General features: G+C 38.3%; 10 non-coding genes across 10 annotated transcripts; all 10 read left to right on the top strand.

Annotated features, from left to right (window-relative positions):
- The first annotated feature begins 349 nt into the window (after positions 1-349).
- TRNAF-GAA (transfer RNA phenylalanine (anticodon GAA)) lies at positions 350-422 on the top strand. Its single transcript has one exon. It is a non-coding gene; the product is annotated as a tRNA-Phe (tRNA).
- Positions 423-932: 510 nt separating this feature from the next.
- TRNAF-GAA (transfer RNA phenylalanine (anticodon GAA)) lies at positions 933-1,005 on the top strand. Its single transcript has one exon. It is a non-coding gene; the product is annotated as a tRNA-Phe (tRNA).
- Positions 1,006-2,097: 1,092 nt separating this feature from the next.
- On the top strand, positions 2,098-2,170 carry TRNAF-GAA (transfer RNA phenylalanine (anticodon GAA)). The gene has a single exon. It is a non-coding gene; the product is annotated as a tRNA-Phe (tRNA).
- A 5,748-nt stretch (positions 2,171-7,918) lies between these two features.
- On the top strand, positions 7,919-7,991 carry TRNAF-GAA (transfer RNA phenylalanine (anticodon GAA)). Its single transcript has one exon. It is a non-coding gene; the product is annotated as a tRNA-Phe (tRNA).
- A 1,090-nt stretch (positions 7,992-9,081) lies between these two features.
- Positions 9,082-9,154, top strand: TRNAF-GAA (transfer RNA phenylalanine (anticodon GAA)). The gene has a single exon. It is a non-coding gene; the product is annotated as a tRNA-Phe (tRNA).
- Positions 9,155-13,103: 3,949 nt separating this feature from the next.
- TRNAF-GAA (transfer RNA phenylalanine (anticodon GAA)) lies at positions 13,104-13,176 on the top strand. Its single transcript has one exon. It is a non-coding gene; the product is annotated as a tRNA-Phe (tRNA).
- Positions 13,177-16,014: 2,838 nt separating this feature from the next.
- TRNAF-GAA (transfer RNA phenylalanine (anticodon GAA)) lies at positions 16,015-16,087 on the top strand. Its single transcript has one exon. It is a non-coding gene; the product is annotated as a tRNA-Phe (tRNA).
- Positions 16,088-17,180: 1,093 nt separating this feature from the next.
- Positions 17,181-17,253, top strand: TRNAF-GAA (transfer RNA phenylalanine (anticodon GAA)). The gene has a single exon. It is a non-coding gene; the product is annotated as a tRNA-Phe (tRNA).
- Positions 17,254-18,344: 1,091 nt separating this feature from the next.
- TRNAF-GAA (transfer RNA phenylalanine (anticodon GAA)) lies at positions 18,345-18,417 on the top strand. The gene has a single exon. It is a non-coding gene; the product is annotated as a tRNA-Phe (tRNA).
- A 3,949-nt stretch (positions 18,418-22,366) lies between these two features.
- On the top strand, positions 22,367-22,439 carry TRNAF-GAA (transfer RNA phenylalanine (anticodon GAA)). The gene has a single exon. It is a non-coding gene; the product is annotated as a tRNA-Phe (tRNA).
- Positions 22,440-23,085: the final 646 nt, after the last annotated feature.

Raw genomic sequence — 23,085 nt, 5'->3', positions numbered from 1 at the left:
TTCAGGTTTGACTATGAATGTTTTCCATTTCGTCCTTTTTTGTAAAGTAAACTCTTGTCTGCATCACATTCCACTTCCCCTTGAACACAGATGTCAGTAGTCAGATGACATTGCTTACATACTCATGCCAAATATATCTGGGTAATATAGTGCTAGTCCATTCAGAGTTAAAAAAACAACTGCCTAACCTGGATCCCAAAAATGCTATTTACCCATTGCACCAGTTAACTGGGGAATGATACAGGACTCCTTAAAACATATCTCTACCATATGAGGTTAAAAATCCAGGTCCTGCATCTATTTTGTTAAATGGTTCAAATTAAAGTATGAAGACCCCAGCTATCAGAAGGCCGAAATAGCTCAGTTGGGAGAGCGTTAGACTGAAGATCTAAAGGTCCCTGGTTCAATCCCGGGTTTCGGCACAGTTGAGAGGTTCCTTGCTTCTAAAAAAATAGGTCTTGGAATCAGCTGTAGTACTTTTTCTCTATTCATCAAATTTTTTCCAACTGATCTACAACACAATCAATTTAACATAGACTTTGCATTATGTACTCCTTCTAAACTTGCTTCCACCTCTCTTACCTTCAGGTTTGACAATGAATATTTCCCATTTCATGCTTTTTTGTAAAGTAAACTCTTGTCTGCATTACCTTCCACTTCGCCTTGAACACAGATGTCAGTAGTCAGATGACATTGCTTACCTACTCATGCCAAATATATCTGGGTAATATAGTGCTAGTCCATTCAGAGTTAAAAAAACAACTACCTAACCTGGATCCAAAAAATGCTATTTACCCATTGTACCAGTTAATTGCGGAATGATACAGGACTCCTTAAAACATATCTCTACCATATGAGGTTAAAAATCCAGGTCCTGCATCTATTTTGTTAAATGGTTTAAATTAAAGTATGAAGACCACAGCTATAAGCAGGCCGAAATAGCTCAGTTGGGAGAGCGTTAGACTGAAGATCTAAAGGTCCCTGGTTCAATCCCGGGTTTCGGCACAGTTGAGAGGTTCCTTGCTTCTAACAAAATAGGTCTTGGAATCAGCTGTAGTACTTTTTCTCTATTCATCAAATTTTTTCCAACTGATCTACAACACAATCAATTTAACATAGACTTTGCTTTATGTCCTCCTTCTAAACTTGCTTCCACCTCTCTTACCTTCAGGTTTGACAATGAATATTTCCCATTTCATGCTTTTTTGTAAAGTAAACTCTTGTCTGCATTACCTTCCACCTCCCCTTGAATACAGATGTCAGTAGTCAGATGACATTGCTTACCTACTCATGCCAAATATATCTGGGTAATATAGTGCTAGTCCATTCAGAGTTAAAAAAACAACTACCTAACCTGGATCCCAAAACTGCTATTTGCCCATTGCACCAGTTAATTGCGGAATGATACAGGACTCCTTAAAACATATCTCTACCATATGAGGTTAAAAATCCAGGTCCTGCATCTATTTTGGTAAATGGTTTAAATTAAAATATGAAGACCACAGCTATAAGTAGGCCGAAATAGCTCAGTTGGGAGAGTGTTAGACTGAAGATCTGAAGGTCCCTGGTTCAATCCCGGGTTTCGGCACAGTTGAGAGGTTCCTTGCTTCTAACAAAATAGGTCTAGGAATCAGCTGTAGTACTTTTTCTCTATTCATCAAATTTTTTCCAACTGATCTACAACACAATCAATTTAACATAGACTTTGCTTTATATCCTCCTTCTAAACTTGCTTCCACCTCTCTTACCTTCAGGTTTGACAATGAATATTTGCCATTTCATGCTTTTTTGTAAAGTAAACTCTTGTCTGCATTACCTTCCACTTCCCCTTGAACACAGATGTCAGTAGTCAGATGACATTGCTTACCTACTCATGCCAAATATATCTGGGTAATATAGTGCTAGTCCATTCGGAGTTAAAAAAACAACTACCTAACCTGGATCCCAAAAATGCTATTTACCCATTGCACCAGTTAATTGCGGAATGATACAGGACTCCTTAAAACATATCTCACCATCTGAGGTTAAAAATCCAGGTCCTGCATCTGTTTTGTTAAATGGTTTAAATTAAAGTATGAAGACCACAGCTATAAGCAGGCCGAAATAGCTCAGTTGGGAGAGCGTTAGACTGAAGATCTAAAGGTCCCTGGTTCAATCCCGGGTTTCGGCACAGTTGAGAGGTTCCTTGCTTCTAACAAAATAGGTCTTGGAATCAGCTGTAGTACTTTTTTCTCTATCAACATTTTTATCAACTGATCTACAAAATGATCAATGCAACATAGACTTTGCTTTCTGTCCTCCTTTTAAACTTTCTTCCACCTATCTTGCCTTCAGGTTTGACTATGAATGTTTTCCATTTCGTCCTTTTTTGTAAAGTAAACTCTTGTCTGCATCACATTCCACTTCCCCTTGAACACAGATGTCAGTAGTCAGATGACATTGCTTACCTACTCATGCCAAATATATCTGGGTAATATAGTGCTAGTCCATTCAGAGTTAAAAAAACAACTACCTAACCTGGATCCCAAAATTGCTATTTACCCATTGCACCAGTTAACTGGGGAATGATACAGGACTCCTTAAAACATATCTCTACCATATGAGGTTAAAAATCCAGGTCCTGCATCTATTTTGTTAAATGGTTCAAATTAAAGTATGAAGACCCCAGCTATCAGAAGGCCGAAATAGCTCAGTTGGGAGAGCGTTAGACTGAAGGTCTAAAGGTCCCTGGTTCAATCCCGGGTTTCGGCACAGTTGAGATGTTCCTTGCTTCTAACAAAATAGGTCTTGGAATCAGCTGTAGTACTTTTTCTCTATTCATCAAATTTTTTCCAACTGATCTACAACACAATCAATTTAACATAGACTTTGCTTTATGTACTCCTTCTAAACTTGCTTCCACCTCTCTTACCTTCAGGTTTGACAATGAATATTTCCCATTTCATGCTTTTTTGTAAAGTAAACTCTTGTCTGCATTACCTTCCACTTCCCCTTGAACACAGATGTCAGTAGTCAGATGACATTGCTTACCTACTCATGCCAAATATATCTGGGTAATATAGTGCTAGTCCATTCGGAGTTAAAAAAACAACTACCTAACCTGGATCCCAAAAATGCTATTTACCCATTGTACCAGTTAATTGCGGAATGATACAGGACTCCTTAAAACATATCTCTACCATATGAGGTTAAAAATCCAGGTCCTGCATCTATTTTGTTAAATGGTTTAAATTAAAGTATGAAGACCACAGCTATAAGCAGGCCGAAATAGCTCAGTTGGGAGAGCGTTAGACTGAAGATCTAAAGGTCCCAGGTTCAATCCCGGGTTTCGGCACAGTTGAGAGGTTCCTTGCTTCTAACAAAATAGGTCTTGGAATCAGCTGTAGTACTTTTTCTCTATTCATCAAATTTTTTCCAACTGATCTACAACACAATCAATTTAACATAGACTTTGCTTTATGTCCTCCTTCTAAACTTGCTTCCACCTCTCTTACCTTCAGGTTTGACAATGAATATTTCCCATTTCATGCTTTTTTGTAAAGTAAACTCTTGTCTGCATTACCTTCCACCTCCCCTTGAATACAGATGTCAGTAGTCAGATGACATTGCTTACCTACTCATGCCAAATATATCTGGGTAATATAGTGCTAGTCCATTCAGAGTTAAAAAAACAACTACCTAACCTGGATCCCAAAACTGCTATTTGCCCATTGCACCAGTTAATTGCGGAATGATACAGGACTCCTTAAAACATATCTCTACCATATGAGGTTAAAAATCCAGGTCCTGCATCTATTTTGTTAAATAGTTTAAATTAAAGTATGAAGACCACAGCTATAAGCAGGCCGCAATAGCTCAGTTTGGAGAGCGTTAGACTGAAGGTCTAAAGGTCCCTGGTTCCATCCCGGGTTTCGGCACAGTTGAGAGGTTCCTTGCTTCTAACAAAATAGGTCTTGGAATCAGCTGTAGTACTTTTTTCTCTATCATCATTTTTATCAACTGATCTACAAAATGATCAATTCAACATAGACTTTGCTTTCTGTCCTCCTTTTAAACTTTCTTCCACCTATCTTGCCTTCAGGTTTGACAATGAATGTTTCCCATTTCGTCCTTTTTTGTAAAGTAAACTCTTGTCTGCATCACATTCCACTTCCCCTTGAACACAGATGTCAGTAGTCAGATGACATTGCTTACCTACTCATGCCAAATATATCTAGGTAATATAGTGCTAGTCCATTCAGAGTTAAAAAAACAACTACCTAACCTGGATCCCAAAAATGCTATTTACCCATTGCACCAGTTAACTGGGGAATTATACAGGACTCCTTAAAACATATCTCTACCATATGAGGGTAAAAATCCAGGTCCTGAGTCTATTTTGTTAAATGGTTTAAATTAAAGTATGAAGACCCCAGCTATAAGCAGGCCGAAATAGCTCAGTTGGGAGAGCGTTAGACTGAAGATCTAAAGGTCCCTGCTTCAATCCCGGGTTTCGGCACAGTTGAGAGGTTCCTTGCTTCTAACAAAATAGGTCTTGGAATCAGCTGTAGTACTTTTTCTCTATTCATCAAATTTTTTCCAACTGATCTACAACACAATCAATTTAACATAGACTTTGCTTTATGTCCTCCTTCTAAACTTGCTTCCACCTCTCTTACCTTCAGGTTTGACAATGAATATTTCCCATTTCATGCTTTTTTGTAAAGTAAACTCTTGTCTGCATTACCTTCCACCTCCCCTTGAATACAGATGTCAGTAGTCAGATGACATTGCTTACCTACTCATGCCAAATATATCTGGGTAATATAGTGCTAGTCCATTCAGAGTTAAAAAAACAACTACCTAACCTGGATCCCAAAACTGCTATTTGCCCATTGCACCAGTTAATTGCGGAATGATACAGGACTCCTTAAAACATATCTCTACCATATGAGGTTAAAAATCCAGGTCCTGCATCTATTTTGTTAAATGGTTTAAATTAAAGTATGAAGACCACAGCTATAAGCAGGCTGCAATAGCTCAGTTGGGAGAGCGTTAGACTGAAGATCTAAAGGTCCCTGGTTCAATCCCGGGTTTCGGCGCAGTTGAGAGGTTCCTTGCTTCTAACAAAATAGGTCTTGGAATCAGCTGTAGTACTTTTTTCTCTATCAACATTTTTATCAACTGATCTACAAAATGATCAATTCAACATAGACTTTGCTTTCTGTCCTCCTTTTAAACTTTCTTCCACCTATCTTGCCTTCAGGTTTGACAATGAATGTTTCCCATTTCGTCCTTTTTTGTAAAGTAAACTCTTGTCTGCATCACATTCCACTTCCCCTTGAACACAGATGTCAGTAGTCAGATGACATTGCTTACCTACTCATGCCAAATATATCTAGGTAATATAGTGCTAGTCCATTTCGAGTTAAAAAAACAACTACCTAATCTGGATCCCAAAAATGCTATTTACCCATTGCACCAGTTAACTGGTGAATGATACAGGACTCCTTAAAACATATCTCTACCATATGAGGTTAAAAATCCAGGTCCTGCATCTATTTTGTTAAATGGTTTAAATTAAAGTATGAAGACCACAGCTCTAAGCATGCCGAAATAGCTCAGTTGGGCGAGCGTTAGACTGAAGATCTAAAGGTCCCTGGTTCAATCCCGGGTTTCGGCACAGTTGAGAGGTTCCTTGCTTCTAACAAAATAGGTCTTGGGATCAGCTGTAGTTCTTTTTCTCTAATTATCAAATTTTTTCCAACTGATCTACAACACAATCAATTTAACATAGACTTTGCTTTATGTCCTCCTTCTAAACTTGCTTCCACCTCTCTTACCTTCAGGTTTGACAATGAATATTTCCCATTTCATGCTTTTTTGTAAAGTAAACTTTTGTCTGCATTACCTTCCACTTCCCCTTGAACACAGATGTCAGTAGTCAGATGACATTGCTTACCTACTCATGCCAAATATATCTGGGTAATATAGTGCTAGTCCATTCAGAGTTAAAAAAACAACTACCTAACCTGGATCCAAAAAATGCTATTTACCCATTGCACCAGTTAATTGCGGAATGATACAGGACTCCTTAAAACATATCTCTACCATGTGAGGTTAAAAATCCAGGTCCTGCATCTATTTTGGTAAATGGTTTAAATTAAAATATGAAGACCACAGCTATAAGCAGGCCGAAATAGCTCAGTTGGGAGAGTGTTAGACTGAAGATCTGAAGGTCCCTGGTTCAATCCCGGGTTTCGGCACAGTTGAGAGGTTCCTTGCTTCTAACAAAATAGGTCTTGGAATCAGCTGTAGTACTTTTTCTCTATTCATCAAATTTTTTCCAACTGATCTACAACACAATCAATTTAACATAGACTTTGCTTTATATCCTCCTTCTAAACTTGCTTCCACCTCTCTTACCTTCAGGTTTGACAATGAATATTTGCCATTTCATGCTTTTTTGTAAAGTAAACTCTTGTCTGCATTACCTTCCACTTCCCCTTGAACACAGATGTCAGTAGTCAGATGACATTGCTTACCTACTCATGCCAAATATATCTGGGTAATATAGTGCTAGTCCATTCGGAGTTAAAAAAACAACTACCTAACCTGGATCCCAAAAATGCTATTTACCCATTGCACCAGTTAATTGCGGAATGATACAGGACTCCTTAAAACATATCTCACCATCTGAGGTTAAAAATCCAGGTCCTGCATCTGTTTTGTTAAATGGTTTAAATTAAAGTATGAAGACCACAGCTATAAGCAGGCCGAAATAGCTCAGTTGGGAGAGCGTTAGACTGAAGATCTAAAGGTCCCTGGTTCAATCCCGTGTTTCGGCACAGTTGAGAGGTTCCTTGCTTCTAACAAAATAGGTCTTGGAATCAGCTGTAGTACTTTTTTCTCTATCAACATTTTTATCAACTGATCTACAAAATGATCAATGCAACATAGACTTTGCTTTCTGTCCTCCTTTTAAACTTTCTTCCACCTATCTTGCCTTCAGGTTTGACTATGAATGTTTTCCATTTCGTCCTTTTTTGTAAAGTAAACTCTTGTCTGCATCACATTCCACTTCCCCTTGAACACAGATGTCAGTAGTCAGATGACATTGCTTACCTACTCATGCCAAATATATCTGGGTAATATAGTGCTAGTCCATTCAGAGTTAAAAAAACAACTACCTAACCTGGATCCCAAAATTGCTATTTACCCATTGCACCAGTTAACTGGGGAATGATACAGGACTCCTTAAAACATATCTCTACCATATGAGGTTAAAAATCCAGGTCCTGCATCTATTTTGTTAAATGGTTCAAATTAAAGTATGAAGACCCCAGCTATCAGAAGGCCGAAATAGCTCAGTTGGGAGAGCGTTAGACTGAAGGTCTAAAGGTCCCTGGTTCAATCCCGGGTTTCGGCACAGTTGAGACGTTCCTTGCTTCTAACAAAATAGGTCTTGGAATCAGCTGTAGTACTTTTTCTCTATTCATCAAATTTTTTCCAACTGATCTACAACACAATCAATTTAACATAGACTTTGCTTTATGTCCTCCTTCTAAACTTGCTTCCACCTCTCTTATCTTCAGGTTTGACAATGAATATTTCCCATTTCATGCTTTTTTGTAAAGTAAACTCTTGTCTGCATTACCTTCCACTTCCCCTTGAACACAGATGTCAGTAGTCAGATGACATTGCTTACCTACTCATGCCAAATATATCTGGATAATATAGTGCTAGTCCATTCAGAGTTAAAAAAACAACTACCTAACCTGGATCCAAAAAATGCTATTTACCCATTGTACCAGTTAATTGCGGAATGATACAGGACTCCTTAAAACATATCTCTACCATATGAGGTCAAAAATCCAGGTCCTGCATCTATTTTGTTAAATGGTTTAAATTAAAGTATGAAGACCACAGCTATAAGCAGGCCGAAATAGCTCAGTTGGGAGAGCGTTAGACTGAAGATCTAAAGGTCCCTGGTTCAATCCCGGGTTTCGGCACAGTTGAGAAGTTCCTTGCTTCTAAAAAAATAGGTCTTGGAATCAGCTGTAGTACATTTTCTCTATTCATCAAATTTTTTCCAACTGATCTACAACACAATCAATTTAACATAGACTTTGCTTTATGTCCTCCTTCTAAACTTGCTTCCACCTCTCTTACCTTCAGGTTTGACAATGAATATTTCCCATTTCATGCTTTTTTGTAAAGTAAACTCTTGTCTGCATTACCTTCCACTTCCCCTTGAACACAGATGTCAGTAGTCAGATGACATTGCTTACCTACTCATGCCAAATATATCTGGGTAATATAGTGCTAGTCCATTCAGAGTTAAAAAACAACTACCTAACCTGGATCCCAAAACTGCAATTTGCCCATTGCACTAGTTAATTGCGGAATGATACAGGACTCCTTAAAACATATCTCTACCATATGAGGTTAAAAATCCAGGTCCTGCATCTATTTTGTTAAATGGTTTAAATTAGAGTATGAAGACCACTGCTATAAGCTGGCCGCTATAGCTCAGTTGGGAGAGCGTTAGACTCTAGATCTAAAGGTCCCTGGTTCCATCCCGGATTTCGGCACAGTTGAGAGGTTCCTTGCTTCTAACAAAATAGGTCTTGGAATCAGCTGTAGTACTTTTTTCTCTATCAACATTTTTATAAACTGATCTACAAAATGATCAATTCAACATAGACTTTGCTTTCTGTCCTCCTTTTAAACTTTCTTCCACCTATCTTGCCTTCAGGTTTGACAATGAATGTTTCCCATTTAGTCCTTTTTTGTAAAGTAAACTCTTGTCTGCATCACATTCCACTTCCCCTTGAACACAGATGTCAGTAGTCAGATGACATTGCTTACCTACTCATGCCAAATATATCTAGGTAATATAGTGCTAGTCCATTCAGAGTTAAAAAAACAACTACCTAACCTGGATCCCAAAAATGCTATTTACCCATTGCACCAGTTAACTGGGGAATGATACAGGACTCCTTAAAACATATCTCTACCATATGAGGTTAAAAATCCAGGTCCTGCATCTATTTTGTTAAATGGTTTAAATTAAAGTATGAAGACCACAGCTATAAGCAGGCCGAAATAGCTCAGTTGGGAGAGCGTTAGACTGAAGATCTAAAGGTCCCTGGTTCAATCCCGGGTTTCGGCACAGTTGAGAGGTTCATTGCTTCTAACAAAATAGGTCTTGGAATCAGCTGTTGTACTTTTTCTCTATTCATCAAATTTTTTCCAACTGATCTACAACACAATCAATTTAACATAGACTTTGCTTTATGTCCTCCTTCTAAACTTGCTTCCACCTCTCTTACCTTCAGGTTTGACAATGAATATTTCCCATTTCATGCTTTTTTGTAAAGTAAACTCTTGTCTGCATTACCTTCCACCTCCCCTTGAATACAGATGTCAGTAGTCAGATGACATTGCTTACCTACTCATGCCAAATATATCTGGGTAATATAGTGCTAGTCCATTCAGAGTTAAAAAAACAACTACCTAACCTGGATCCCAAAACTGCTATTTGCCCATTGCACCAGTTAATTGCGGAATGATACAGGACTCCTTAAAACATATCTCTACCATATGAGGTTAAAAACTCCAGGTCCTGCATCTATTTTGTTAAATGGTTTAAATTAAAGTATGAAGACCACAGCTATAAGCAGGCCGCAATAGCTCAGTTGGGAGAGCGTTAGACTGAAGATCTAAAGGTCCCTGGTTCAATCCCGGGTTTCGGCACAGTTGAGAGGTTCCTTGCTTCTAACAAAATAGGTCTTGGAATAAGCTGTAGTACTTTTTTCTCTATCAACATTTTTATCAACTGATCTACAAAATGATCAATTCAACATAGACTTTGCTTTCTGTCCTCTTTTTAATCTTTCTTCCACCTATCTTGCCTTCAGGTTTGACAATGAATGTTTCCCATTTCGTCCTTTTTTGTAAAGTAAACTCTTGTCTGCATCACATTCCACTTCCCCTTGAACACAGATGTCAGTAGTCAGATGACATTGCTTACCTACTCATGCCAAATATATCTAGGTAATATAGTGCTAGTCCATTCAGAGTTAAAAAAACAACTACCTAACCTGGATCCCAAAAATGCTATTTACCCATTGCACCAGTTAACTGGGGAATGGTACAGGACTCCTTAAAACATATCTCTACCATATGAGGTTAAAAATCCAGGTCCTGCATCTATTTTGTTAAATGGTTCAAATTAAAGTATGAAGACCACAGCTATGAGCAGGCCGAAATAGCTCAGTTTGGAGAGCGTTAGACTGAAGATCTAAAGGTCCCTGGTTCAATCCCGGGTTTCGGCACAGTTGAGAGGTTCCTTGCTTCTAGCAAAATAGGTCTTGGAATCAGCTGTAGAACTTTTTCTCTATTCATCAAATTTTTTCCAACTGATCTACAACACAATCAATTTAACATAGACTTTGCTTTATATCCTCCTTCTAAACTTGCTTCCACCTCTCTTACCTTCAGGTTTGACAATGAATATTTCCCATTTCATGCTTTTTTGTAAAGTAAACTCTTGTCTGCATTACCTTCCACTTCCCCTTGAATACAGATGTCAGTAGTCAGATGACATTGCTTACCTACTCATGCCAAATATATCTGGGTAATATAGTGCTAGTCCATTCAGAGTTAAAAAAACAACTACCTAACCTGGATCCCAAAAATGCTATTTACCCATTGCACCAGTTAATTGCGGAATGATACAGGACTCCTTAAAACATATCTCACCATATGAGGTTAAAAATCCAGGTCCTGCATCTGTTTTGTTAAATGGTTTAAATTAAAGTATGAAGACCACAGCTATAAGCAGGCCAAAATAGCTAAGCTGGGAGAGCGTTAGACTGAAGATCTAAAGGTCCCTGGTTCAATCCCGGGTTTCGGCACAGTTGAGAGGTTCCTTGCTTCTAACAAGATAGGTCTTGGAATCAGCTGTAGTACTCTTTTCTCTATCAACATTTATATCAACTGATCTACAAAATGATCAATTCAACATAGACTTTGCTTTCTGTCCTCCTTTTAAACTTTCTTCCACCTATCTTGCCTTCAGGTTTGACTATGAATGTTTTCCATTTTGTCCTTTTTTGTAAAGTAAACTCTTGTCTGCATCACATTCCACTTCCCCTTGAACACAGATGTCAGTAGTCAGATGACATTGCTTACCTACTCATGCCAAATATATCTGGGTAATATAGTGCTAGTCCATTCAGAGTTAAAAAAACAACTACCTAACCTGGATCCCAAAAATGCTATTTACCCATTGCACCAGTTAACTGGGGAATGATACAGGACTCCTTAAAACATATCTCTACCATATGAGGTTAAAAATCCAGGTCCTGCATCTATTTTGTTAAATGGTTCAAATTAAAGTATGAAGACCCCAGCTATCAGAAGGCTGAAATAGCTCAGTTGGCCGAGCGTTAGACTGAAGATCTAAAGGTCCCTGGTTCAATCCTGGGTTTTGGCACAGTTGAGAGGTTCCTTGCTTCTAACAAAATAGGTCTTGGGATCAGCTGTAGTTCTTTTTCTCTATTCATCAAATTGTTTCCAACTGATCTACAACACAATCAATTTAACATAGACTTTGCTTATGTCCTCCTTCTAAACTTGCTTCCACCTCTCTTACCTTCAGGTTCGACAATTAATATTTCCCATTTCATGCTTTTTTGTAAAGTAAACTCTTGTCTGCATTACCTTCCACTTCCCCTTGAACACAGATGTCAGTAGTCAGATGACATTGCTTACCTACTCATGCCAAATATATCTGGGTAATATAGTGCTAGTCCATTCAGAGTTAAAAAAACAACTACCTAACCTGGATCCAAAAAATGCTATTTACCCATTGCACCAGTTAATTGCGGAATGATACAGGTCTCCTTAACACATATCTCTACCATATGAGGTTAAAAATCCAGGTCCTGCATCTATTTTGTTAAATGGTTTAAATTAAAGTATGAAGACCACAGCTATAAGCAGGCCGAAATAGCTCAGTTGGGCGAGCGTTAGACTGAAGATCTAAAGGTCCCTGGTTCAATCCCGGGTTTCGGCTCAGTTGAGAGGTTCCTTGCTTCTAACAAAATAGGTCTTGGAATCAGCTGTAGTACTTTTTCTCTATTCATCAAATTTTTTCCAACTGATCTACAACACAATCAATTTACCATAGACTTTGCTTTATGTCCTCCTTCTAAACTTGCTTCCACCTCTCTTACCTTCAGGTTTGACAATGAATATTTCCCATTTCATGCTTTTTTGTAAAGTAAACTCTTGTCTGCATTACCTTCGACCTCCCCTTGAATACAGATGTCAGTAGTCAGATGACATTGCTTACCTACTCATGCCAAATATATCTGGATCCCAAAAATGCTATTTACCCATTGCACCAGTTAATTGCGGAATGATACAGGACTCCTTAAAACATATCTCACCATATGAGGTTAAAAATCCAGGTCCTGCATCTATTTTGTTAAATGGTTTAAATTAAAGTATGAAGACCACAGCTGTAAGCAGCCCGAAATAGCTAAGTTGGGAGAGCGTTAGACTGAAGATCTAAAGGTCCCTGGTTCAATCCCGGGTTTCGGCACAGTTGAGAGGTTCCTTGCTTCTAACAAAATAGGTCTTGGAATCAGCTGTTGTACTTTTTTCTCTATCAACATTTTTATCAACTGATCTACAAAATGATCAATTCAACATAGACTTTGCTTTCTGTCCTCCTTTTAAACTTTCTTCCACCTATCTTGCCTTCAGGTTTGACTATGAATGTTTTCCATTTTGTCCTTTTTTGTAAAGTAAACTCTTGTCTGCATCACATTCCACTTCCCCTTGAACACAGATGTCAGTAGTCAGATGACATTGCTTACCTACTCATGCCAAATATATCTGGGTAATATAGTGCTAGTCCATTCAGAGTTAAAAAAACAACTACCTAACCTGGATCCCAAAAATGCTATTTACCCATTGCACCAGTTAACTGGGGAATGATACAGGACTCCTTAAAACATATCTCTACCATATGAGGTTAAAAATCCAGGTCCTGCATCTATTTTGTTAAATGGTTCAAATTAAAGTATGAAGACCCCAGCTATCAGAAGGCCGAAATAGCTCAGTTGGGAGAGCGTTAGACTGAAGATCTAAAGGTCCCTGGTTCAATCCCGGGTTTCGGCACAGTTGAGACGTTCCTTGCTTCTACCAAAATAGGTCTTGGAATCAGCTGTAGTACTTTTTCTCTATTCATCAAATTTTTTCCAACTGATCTACAACACAATCAATTTAACATAGACTTTGCTTTATGTCCTCCTTCTAAACTTGCTTCCACCTCTCTTATCTTCAGGTTTGACAATGAATATTTCCCATTTCATGCTTTTTTGTAAAGTAAACTCTTGTCTGCATTACCTTCCACTTCCCCTTGAACACAGATGTCAGTAGTCAGATGACATTGCTTACCTACTCATGCCAAATATATCTGGATAATATAGTGCTAGTCCATTCAGAGTTAAAAAAACAACTACCTAACCTGGATCCAAAAAATGCTATTTTCCCATTGTACCAGATAATTGCGGAATGATACAGGACTCCTTAAAACATATCTCTACCATATGAGGTTAAAAATCCAGGTCCTGCATCTATTTTGTTAAATGGTTTAAATTAAAGTATGAAGACCACAGCTATTAGCAGGCCGAAATAGCGCAGTTGGGAGAGCGTTAGACTGAAGATCTAAAGGTCCCTGGTTCAATCCCAGGTTTCGGCACAGTTGAGAGGTTCCTTGCTTCTAACAAAATAGGTCTTGGAATCAGCTGTAGTACTTTTTCTCTATTAACATTTTTATCAACTGATCTACAAAATGATCAATTCAACATAGACTTTGCTTTCTGTCCTCCTTTTAAACTTTCTTCCACCTATCTTGCCTTCCGGTTTGACTATGAATGTTTTCCATTTCGTCCTTTTTTGTAAAGTAAACTCTTGTCTGCATCACATTCCACTTCCCCTTGAACACAGATGTCAGTAGTCAGATGACATTGCTTACCTACTCATGCCAAATATATCTGGGTAATATAGTGCTAGTCCATTCAGAGTTAAAAAAACAACTACCTAACCTGGATCCCAAAATTGCTATTTACCCATTGCACCAGTTAACTGGGGAATGATACAGGACTCCTTAAAACATATCTCTACCATATGAGGTTAAAAATCCAGGTCCTGCATCTATTTTGTTAAATGGTTCAAATTAAAGTATGAAGACCCCAGCTATCAGAAGGCCGAAATAGCTCAGTTGGGAGAGCATTAGACTGAAGGTCTAAAGGTCCCTGGTTCAATCCCGGGTTTCGGCACAGTTGAGACGTTCCTTGCTTCTAACAAAATAGGTCTTGGAATCAGCTGTAGTACTTTTTCTCTATTCATCAAATTTTTTCCAACTGATCTACAACACAATCAATTTAACATAGACTTTGCTTTATGTCCTCCTTCTAAACTTGCTTCCACCTCTCTTATCTTCAGGTTTGACAATGAATATTTCCCATTTCATGCTTTTTTGTAAAGTAAACTCTTGTCTGCATTACCTTCCACTTCCCCTTGAACACAGATGTCAGTAGTCAGATGACATTGCTTACCTACTCATGCCAAATATATCTGGATAATATAGTGCTAGTCCATTCAGAGTTAAAAAAAACAACTACCTAACCTGGATCCAAAAAATGCTATTTACCCATTGTACCAGTTAATTGCGGAATGATACAGGACTCCTTGAAACATATCTCTACCATATGAGGTCAAAAATCCAGGTCCTGCATCTATTTTGTTAAATGGTTTAAATTAAAGTATGAAGACCACAGCTATAAGCAGGCCGAAATAGCTCAGTTGGGAGAGCGTTAGACTGAAGATCTAAAGGTCCCTGGTTCAATCCAGGGTTTCGGCACAGTTGAGAAGTTCCTTGCTTCTAAAAAAATAGGTCTTGGAATCAGCTGTAGTACATTTTCTCTATTCATCAAATTTTTTCCAACTGATCTACAACACAATCAATTTAACATAGACTTTGCTTTATGTCCTCCTTCTAAACTTGCTTCCACCTCTCTTACCTTCAGGTTTGACAATGAATATTTCCCATTTCATGCTTTTTTGTAAAGTAAACTCTTGTCTGCATTACCTTCCACCTCCCCTTGAATACAGATGTCAGTAGTCAGATGACATTGCTTACCTACTCATGCCAAATATATCTGGGTAATATAGTGCTAGTCCATTCAGAGTTAAAAAAACAAGTACCTAACCTGGATCCCAAAACTGCAATTTGCCCATTGCACCAGTTAATTGCGGAATGATACAGGACTCCTTAAAACATATCTCTACCATATGAGGTTAAAAATCCAGGTCCTGCATCTATTTTGTTAAATGGTTTAAATTAGAGTATGAAGACCACTGCTATAAGCTGGCCGCTATAGCTCAGTTGGGAGAGCGTTAGACTCTAGATCTAAAGGTCCCTGGTTCCATCCCGGGTTTCGGCACAGTTGAGAGGTTCCTTGCTTCTAACAAAATAGGTCTTGGAATCAGCTGTAGTACTTTTTTCTCTATCAACATTTTTATCAACTGATCTACAAAATGATCAATTCAACATAGACTTTGCTTTCTGTCCTCCTTTTAAACTTTCTTCCACCTATCTTGCCTTCAGGTTTGACAATGAATGTTTCCCATTTAGTCCTTTTTTGTAAAGTAAACTCTTGTCTGCATCACATTCCACTTCCCCTTGAACACAGATGTCAGTAGTCAGATGACATTGCTTACCTACTCATGCCAAATATATCTAGGTAATATAGTGCTAGTCCATTCAGAGTTAAAAAAACAACTACCTAACCTGGATCCCAAAAATGCTATTTACCCATTGCACCAGTTAACTGGGGAATGATACAGGACTCCTTAAAACATATCTCTACCATATGAGGTTAAAAATCCAGGTCCTGCATCTATTTTGTTAAATGGTTTAAATTAAAGTATGAAGACCACAGCTATAAGCAGGCCGAAATAGCTCAGTTGGGAGAGCGTTAGACTGAAGATCTAAAGGTCCCTGGTTCAATCCCGGGTTTCGGCACAGTTGAGAGGTTCCTTGCTTCTAACAAAATAGGTCTTGGAATCAGCTGTTGTACTTTTTCTCTATTCATCAAATTTTTTCCAACTGATCTACAACACAATCAATTTAACATAGACTTTGCTTTATGTCCTCCTTCTAAACTTGCTTCCACCTCTCTTACCTTCAGGTTTGACAATGAATATTTCCCATTTCATGCTTTTTTGTAAAGTAAACTCTTGTCTGCATTACCTTCCACCTCCCCTTGAATACAGATGTCAGTAGTCAGATGACATTGCTTACCTACTCATGCCAAATATATCTGGGTAATATAGTGCTAGTCCATTCAGAGTTAAAAAAACAACTACCTAACCTGGATCCCAAAACTGCTATTTGCCCATTGCACCAGTTAATTGCGGAATGATACAGGACTCCTTAAAACATATCTCTACCATGTGAGGTTAAAAATCCAGGTCCTGCATCTATTTTGTTAAATGGTTTAAATTAAAGTATGAAGACCACAGCTATAAGCAGGCCGAAATAGCTCAGTTGGGAGAGTGTTAGACTGAAGATCTGAAGGTCCCTGGTTCAATCCCGGGTTTCGGCACAGTTGAGAGGTTCCTTGCTTCTAACAAAATAGGTCTTGGAATCAGCTGTAGTACTTTTTCTCTATTCATCAAATTTTTTCCAACTGATCTACAACACAATCAATTTAACATAGACTTTGCTTTATGTCCTCCTTCTAAACTTGCTTCCACCTCTCTTATCTTCAGGTTTGACAATGAATATTTCCCATTTCATGCTTTTTTGTAAAGTAAACTCTTGTCTGCATTACCTTCCACTTCCCCTTGAACACAGATGTCAGTAGTCAGATGACATTGCTTACCTACTCATGCCAAATATATCTGGATAATATAGTGCTAGTCCATTCGGAGTTAAAAAAACAACTACCTAACCTGGATCCCAAAAATGCTATTTACCCATTGCACCAGTTAATTGCGGAATGATACAGGACTCCTTAAAACATATCTCTACCATATGAGGTCAAAAATCCAGGTCCTGCATCTATTTTGTTAAATGGTTTAAATTAAAGTATGAAGACCACAGCTATAAGCAGGCCGAAATAGCTCAGTTGGGAGAGCGTTAGACTGAAGATCTAAAGGTCCCTGGTTCAATCCCGGGTTTCGGCACAGTTGAGAAGTTCCTTGCTTCTAAAAAAATAGGTCTTGGAATCAGCTGTAGTACATTTTCTCTATTCATCAAATTTTTTCCAACTGATCTACAACACAATCAATTTAACATAGACTTTGCTTTATGTCCTCCTTCTAAACTTGCTTCCACCTCTCTTACCTTCAGGTTTGACAATGAATATTTCCCATTTCATGCTTTTTTGTAAAGTAAACTCTTGTCTGCATTACCTTCCACCTCCCCTTGAATACAGATGTCAGTAGTCAGATGACATTGCTTACCTACTCATGCCAAATATATCTGGGTAATATAGTGCTAGTCCATTCAGAGTTAAAAAAACAAGTACCTAACCTGGATCCCAAAACTGCAATTTGCCCATTGCACCAGTTAATTGCGGAATGATACAGGACTCCTTAAAACATATCTCTACCATATGAGGTTAAAAATCCAGGTCCTGCATCTATTTTGTTAAATGGTTTAAATTAGAGTATGAAGACCACTGCTATAAGCTGGCCGCTATAGCTCAGTTGGGAGAGCGTTAGACTCTAGATCTAAAGGTCCCTGGTTCCATCCCGGGTTTCGGCACAGTTGAGAGGTTCCTTGCTTCTAACAAAATAGGTCTTGGAATCAGCTGTAGTACTTTTTTCTCTATCAACATTTTTATCAACTGATCTACAAAATGATCAATTCAACATAGACTTTGCTTTCTGTCCTCCTTTTAAACTTTCTTCCACCTATCTTGCCTTCAGGTTTGACAATGAATGTTTCCCATTTAGTCCTTTTTTGTAAAGTAAACTCTTGTCTGCATCACATTCCACTTCCCCTTGAACACAGATGTCAGTAGTCAGATGACATGGCTTACCTACTCATGCCAAACATATCTAGGTAATATAGTGCTAGTCCATTCAGAGTTAAAAAAACAACTACCTAACCTGGATCCCAAAAATGCTATTTACCCATTGCACCAGTTAACTGGGGAATGATACAGGACTCCTTAAAACATATCTCTACCATATGAGGTTAAAAATCCAGGTCCTGCATCTATTTTGTTAAATGGTTTAAATTAAAGTATGAAGACCACAGCTATAAGCAGGCCGAAATAGCTCAGTTGGGAGAGCGTTAGACTGAAGATCTAAAGGTCCCTGGTTCAATCCCGGGTTTCGGCACAGTTGAGAGGTTCCTTGCTTCTAACAAAATAGGTCTTGGAATCAGCTGTTGTACTTTTTCTCTATTCATCAAATTTTTTCCAACTGATCTACAACACAATCAATTTAACATAGACTTTGCTTTATGTCCTCCTTCTAAACTTGCTTCCACCTCTCTTACCTTCAGGTTTGACAATGAATATTTCCCATTTCATGCTTTTTTGTAAAGTAAACTCTTGTCTGCATTACCTTCCACCTCCCCTTGAATACAGATGTCAGTAGTCAGATGACATTGCTTACCTACTCATGCCAAATATATCTGGGTAATATAGTGCTAGTCCATTCAGAGTTAAAAAAACAACTACCTAACCTGGATCCCAAAACTGCTATTTGCCCATTGCACCAGTTAATTGCGGAATGATACAGGACTCCTTAAAACATATCTCTACCATATGAGGTTAAAAACTCCAGGTCCTGCATCTATTTTGTTAAATGGTTTAAATTAAAGTATGAAGACCACAGCTATAAGCAGGCCGCAATAGCTCAGTTGGGAGAGCGTTAGACTGAAGATCTAAAGGTCCCTGGTTCAATCCCGGGTTTCGGCACAGTTGAGAGGTTCCTTGCTTCTAACAAAATAGGTCTTGGAATAAGCTGTAGTACTTTTTTCTCTATCAACATTTTTATCAACTGATCTACAAAATGATCAATTCAACATAGACTTTGCTTTCTGTCCTCTTTTTAAACTTTCTTCCACCTATCTTGCCTTCAGGTTTGACAATGAATGTTTCCCATTTCGTCCTTTTTTGTAAAGTAAACTCTTGTCTGCATCACATTCCACTTCCCCTTGAACACAGATGTCAGTAGTCAGATGACATTGCTTACCTACTCATGCCAAATATATCTAGGTAATATAGTGCTAGTCCATTCAGAGTTAAAAAAACAACTACCTAACCTGGATCCCAAAAATGCTATTTACCCATTGCACCAGTTAACTGGGGAATGGTACAGGACTCCTTAAAACATATCTCTACCATATGAGGTTAAAAATCCAGGTCCTGCATCTATTTTGTTAAATGGTTCAAATTAAAGTATGAAGACCACAGCTATGAGCAGGCCGAAATAGCTCAGTTTGGAGAGCGTTAGACTGAAGATCTAAAGGTCCCTGGTTCAATCCCGGGTTTCGGCACAGTTGAGAGGTTCCTTGCTTCTAGCAAAATAGGTCTTGGAATCAGCTGTAGAACTTTTTCTCTATTCATCAAATTTTTTCCAACTGATCTACAACACAATCAATTTAACATAGACTTTGCTTTATATCCTCCTTCTAAACTTGCTTCCACCTCTCTTACCTTCAGGTTTGACAATGAATATTTCCCATTTCATGCTTTTTTGTAAAGTAAACTCTTGTCTGCATTACCTTCCACTTCCCCTTGAATACAGATGTCAGTAGTCAGATGACATTGCTTACCTACTCATGCCAAATATATCTGGGTAATATAGTGCTAGTCCATTCAGAGTTAAAAAAACAACTACCTAACCTGGATCCCAAAAATGCTATTTACCCATTGCACCAGTTAATTGCGGAATGATACAGGACTCCTTAAAACATATCTCACCATATGAGGTTAAAAATCCAGGTCCTGCATCTGTTTTGTTAAATGCTTTAAATTAAAGTATGAAGACCACAGCTATAAGCAGGCCAAAATAGCTAAGCTGGGAGAGCGTTAGACTGAAGATCTAAAGGTCCCTGGTTCAATCCCGGGTTTCGGCACAGTTGAGAGGTTCCTTGCTTCTAACAAGATAGGTCTTGGAATCAGCTGTAGTACTCTTTTCTCTATCAACATTTATATCAACTGATCTACAAAATGATCAATTCAACATAGACTTTGCTTTCTGTCCTCCTTTTAAACTTTCTTCCACCTATCTTGCCTTCAGGTTTGACTATGAATGTTTTCCATTTTGTCCTTTTTTGTAAAGTAAACTCTTGTCTGCATCACATTCCACTTCCCCTTGAACACAGATGTCAGTAGTCAGATGACATTGCTTACCTACTCATGCCAAATATATCTGGGTAATATAGTGCTAGTCCATTCAGAGTTAAAAAAACAACTACCTAACCTGGATCCCAAAAATGCTATTTACCCATTGCACCAGTTAACTGGGGAATGATACAGGACTCCTTAAAACATATCTCTACCATATGAGGTTAAAAATCCAGGTCCTGCATCTATTTTGTTAAATGGTTCAAATTAAAGTATGAAGACCCCAGCTATCAGAAGGCTGAAATAGCTCAGTTGGCCGAGCGTTAGACTGAAGATCTAAAGGTCCCTGGTTCAATCCTGGGTTTTGGCACAGTTGAGAGGTTCCTTGCTTCTAACAAAATAGGTCTTGGGATCAGCTGTAGTTCTTTTTCTCTATTCATCAAATTTTTTCCAACTGATCTACAACACAATCAATTTAACATAGACTTTGCTTATGTCCTCCTTCTAAACTTGCTTCCACCTCTCTTACCTTCAGGTTCGACAATTAATATTTCCCATTTCATGCTTTTTTGTAAAGTAAACTCTTGTCTGCATTACCTTCCACTTCCCCTTGAACACAGATGTCAGTAGTCAGATGACATTGCTTACCTACTCATGCCAAATATATCTGGGTAATATAGTGCTAGTCCATTCAGAGTTAAAAAAACAACTACCTAACCTGGATCCAAAAAATGCTATTTACCCATTGCACCAGTTAATTGCGGAATGATACAGGTCTCCTTAACACATATCTCTACCATATGAGGTTAAAAATCCAGGTCCTGCATCTATTTTGTTAAATGGTTTAAATTAAAGTATGAAGACCACAGCTATAAGCAGGCCGAAATAGCTCAGTTGGGCGAGCGTTAGACTGAAGATCTAAAGGTCCCTGGTTCAATCCCGGGTTTCGGCACAGTTGAGAGGTTCCTTGCTTCTAACAAAATAGGTCTTGGAATCAGCTGTAGTACTTTTTCTCTATTCATCAAATTTTTTCCAACTGATCTACAACACAATCAATTTACCATAGACTTTGCTTTATGTCCTCCTTCTAAACTTGCTTCCACCTCTCTTACCTTCAGGTTTGACAATGAATATTTCCCATTTCATGCTTTTTTGTAAAGTAAACTCTTGTCTGCATTACCTTCGACCTCCCCTTGAATACAGATGTCAGTAGTCAGATGACATTGCTTACCTACTCATGCCAAATATATCTGGATCCCAAAAATGCTATTTACCCATTGCACCAGTTAATTGCGGAATGATACAGGACTCCTTAAAACATATCTCACCATATGAGGTTAAAAATCCAGGTCCTGCATCTATTTTGTTAAATGGTTTAAATTAAAGTATGAAGACCACAGCTGTAAGCAGCCCGAAATAGCTAAGTTGGGAGAGCGTTAGACTGAAGATCTAAAGGTCCCTGGTTCAATCCCGGGTATCGGCACAGTTGAGAGGTTCCTTGCTTCTAACAAAATAGGTCTTGGAATCAGCTGTAGTACTTTTTTCTCTATCAACATTTTTATCAACTGATCTACAAAATGATCAATTCAACATAGACTTTGCTTTCTGTCCTCCTTTTAAACTTTCTTCCACCTATCTTGCCTTCAGGTTTGACTATGAATGTTTTCCATTTTGTCCTTTTTTGTAAAGTAAACTCTTGTCTGCATCACATTCCACTTCCCCTTGAACACAGATGTCAGTAGTCAGATGACATTGCTTACCTACTCATGCCAAATATATCTGGGTAATATAGTGCTAGTCCATTCAGAGTTAAAAAAACAACTACCTAACCTGGATCCCAAAAATGCTATTTACCCATTGCACCAGTTAACTGGGGAATGATACAGGACTCCTTAAAACATATCTCTACCATATGAGGTTAAAAATCCAGGTCCTGCATCTATTTTGTTAAATGGTTCAAATTAAAGTATGAAGACCCCAGCTATCAGAAGGCCGAAATAGCTCAGTTGGGAGAGCGTTAGACTGAAGATCTAAAGGTCCCTGGTTCAATCCCGGGTTTCGGCACAGTTGAGACGTTCCTTGCTTCTAACAAAATAGGTCTTGGAATCAGCTGTAGTACTTTTTTCTCTATTAACATTTTTATCAACTGATCTACAAAATGATCAATTCAACATAGACTTTGCTTTCTGTCCTCCTTTTAAACTTTCTTCCACCTATCTTGCCTTCAGGTTTGACTATGAATGTTTTCCATTTCGTCCTTTTTTGTAAAGTAAACTCTTGTCTGCATCACATTCCACTTCCCCTTGAACACAGATGTCAGTAGTCAGATGACATTGCTTACCTACTCATGCCAAATATATCTGGGTAATATAGTGCTAGTCCATTCAGAGTTAAAAAAACAACTACCTAACCTGGATCCCAAAAATGCTATTTACCCATTGCACCAGTTAACTGGGGAATGATACAGGACTCCTTAAAAAATATCTCTACCATATGAGGTTAAAAATCCAGGTCCTGCATCTATTTTGTTAAATGGTTCAAATTAAAGTATGAAGACCCCAGCTATCAGAAGGCTGAAATAGCTCAGTTGGGAGAGCGTTAGACTGAAGATCTAAAGGTCCCTGGTTCAATCCCGGGTTTCGGCACAGTTGAGAGGTTCCTTGCTTCTAACAAAATAGGTCTTGGAATCAGCTGTAGTACTTTTTCTCTA

The sequence above is a fragment of the Lissotriton vulgaris genome, chromosome 8, assembly GCF_964263255.1.
Source record: "Lissotriton vulgaris chromosome 8, aLisVul1.2, whole genome shotgun sequence".
NCBI lineage: Eukaryota > Metazoa > Chordata > Amphibia > Caudata > Salamandridae > Lissotriton > Lissotriton vulgaris.
This window is presented reverse-complemented; position numbering and strand designations above follow the sequence as displayed.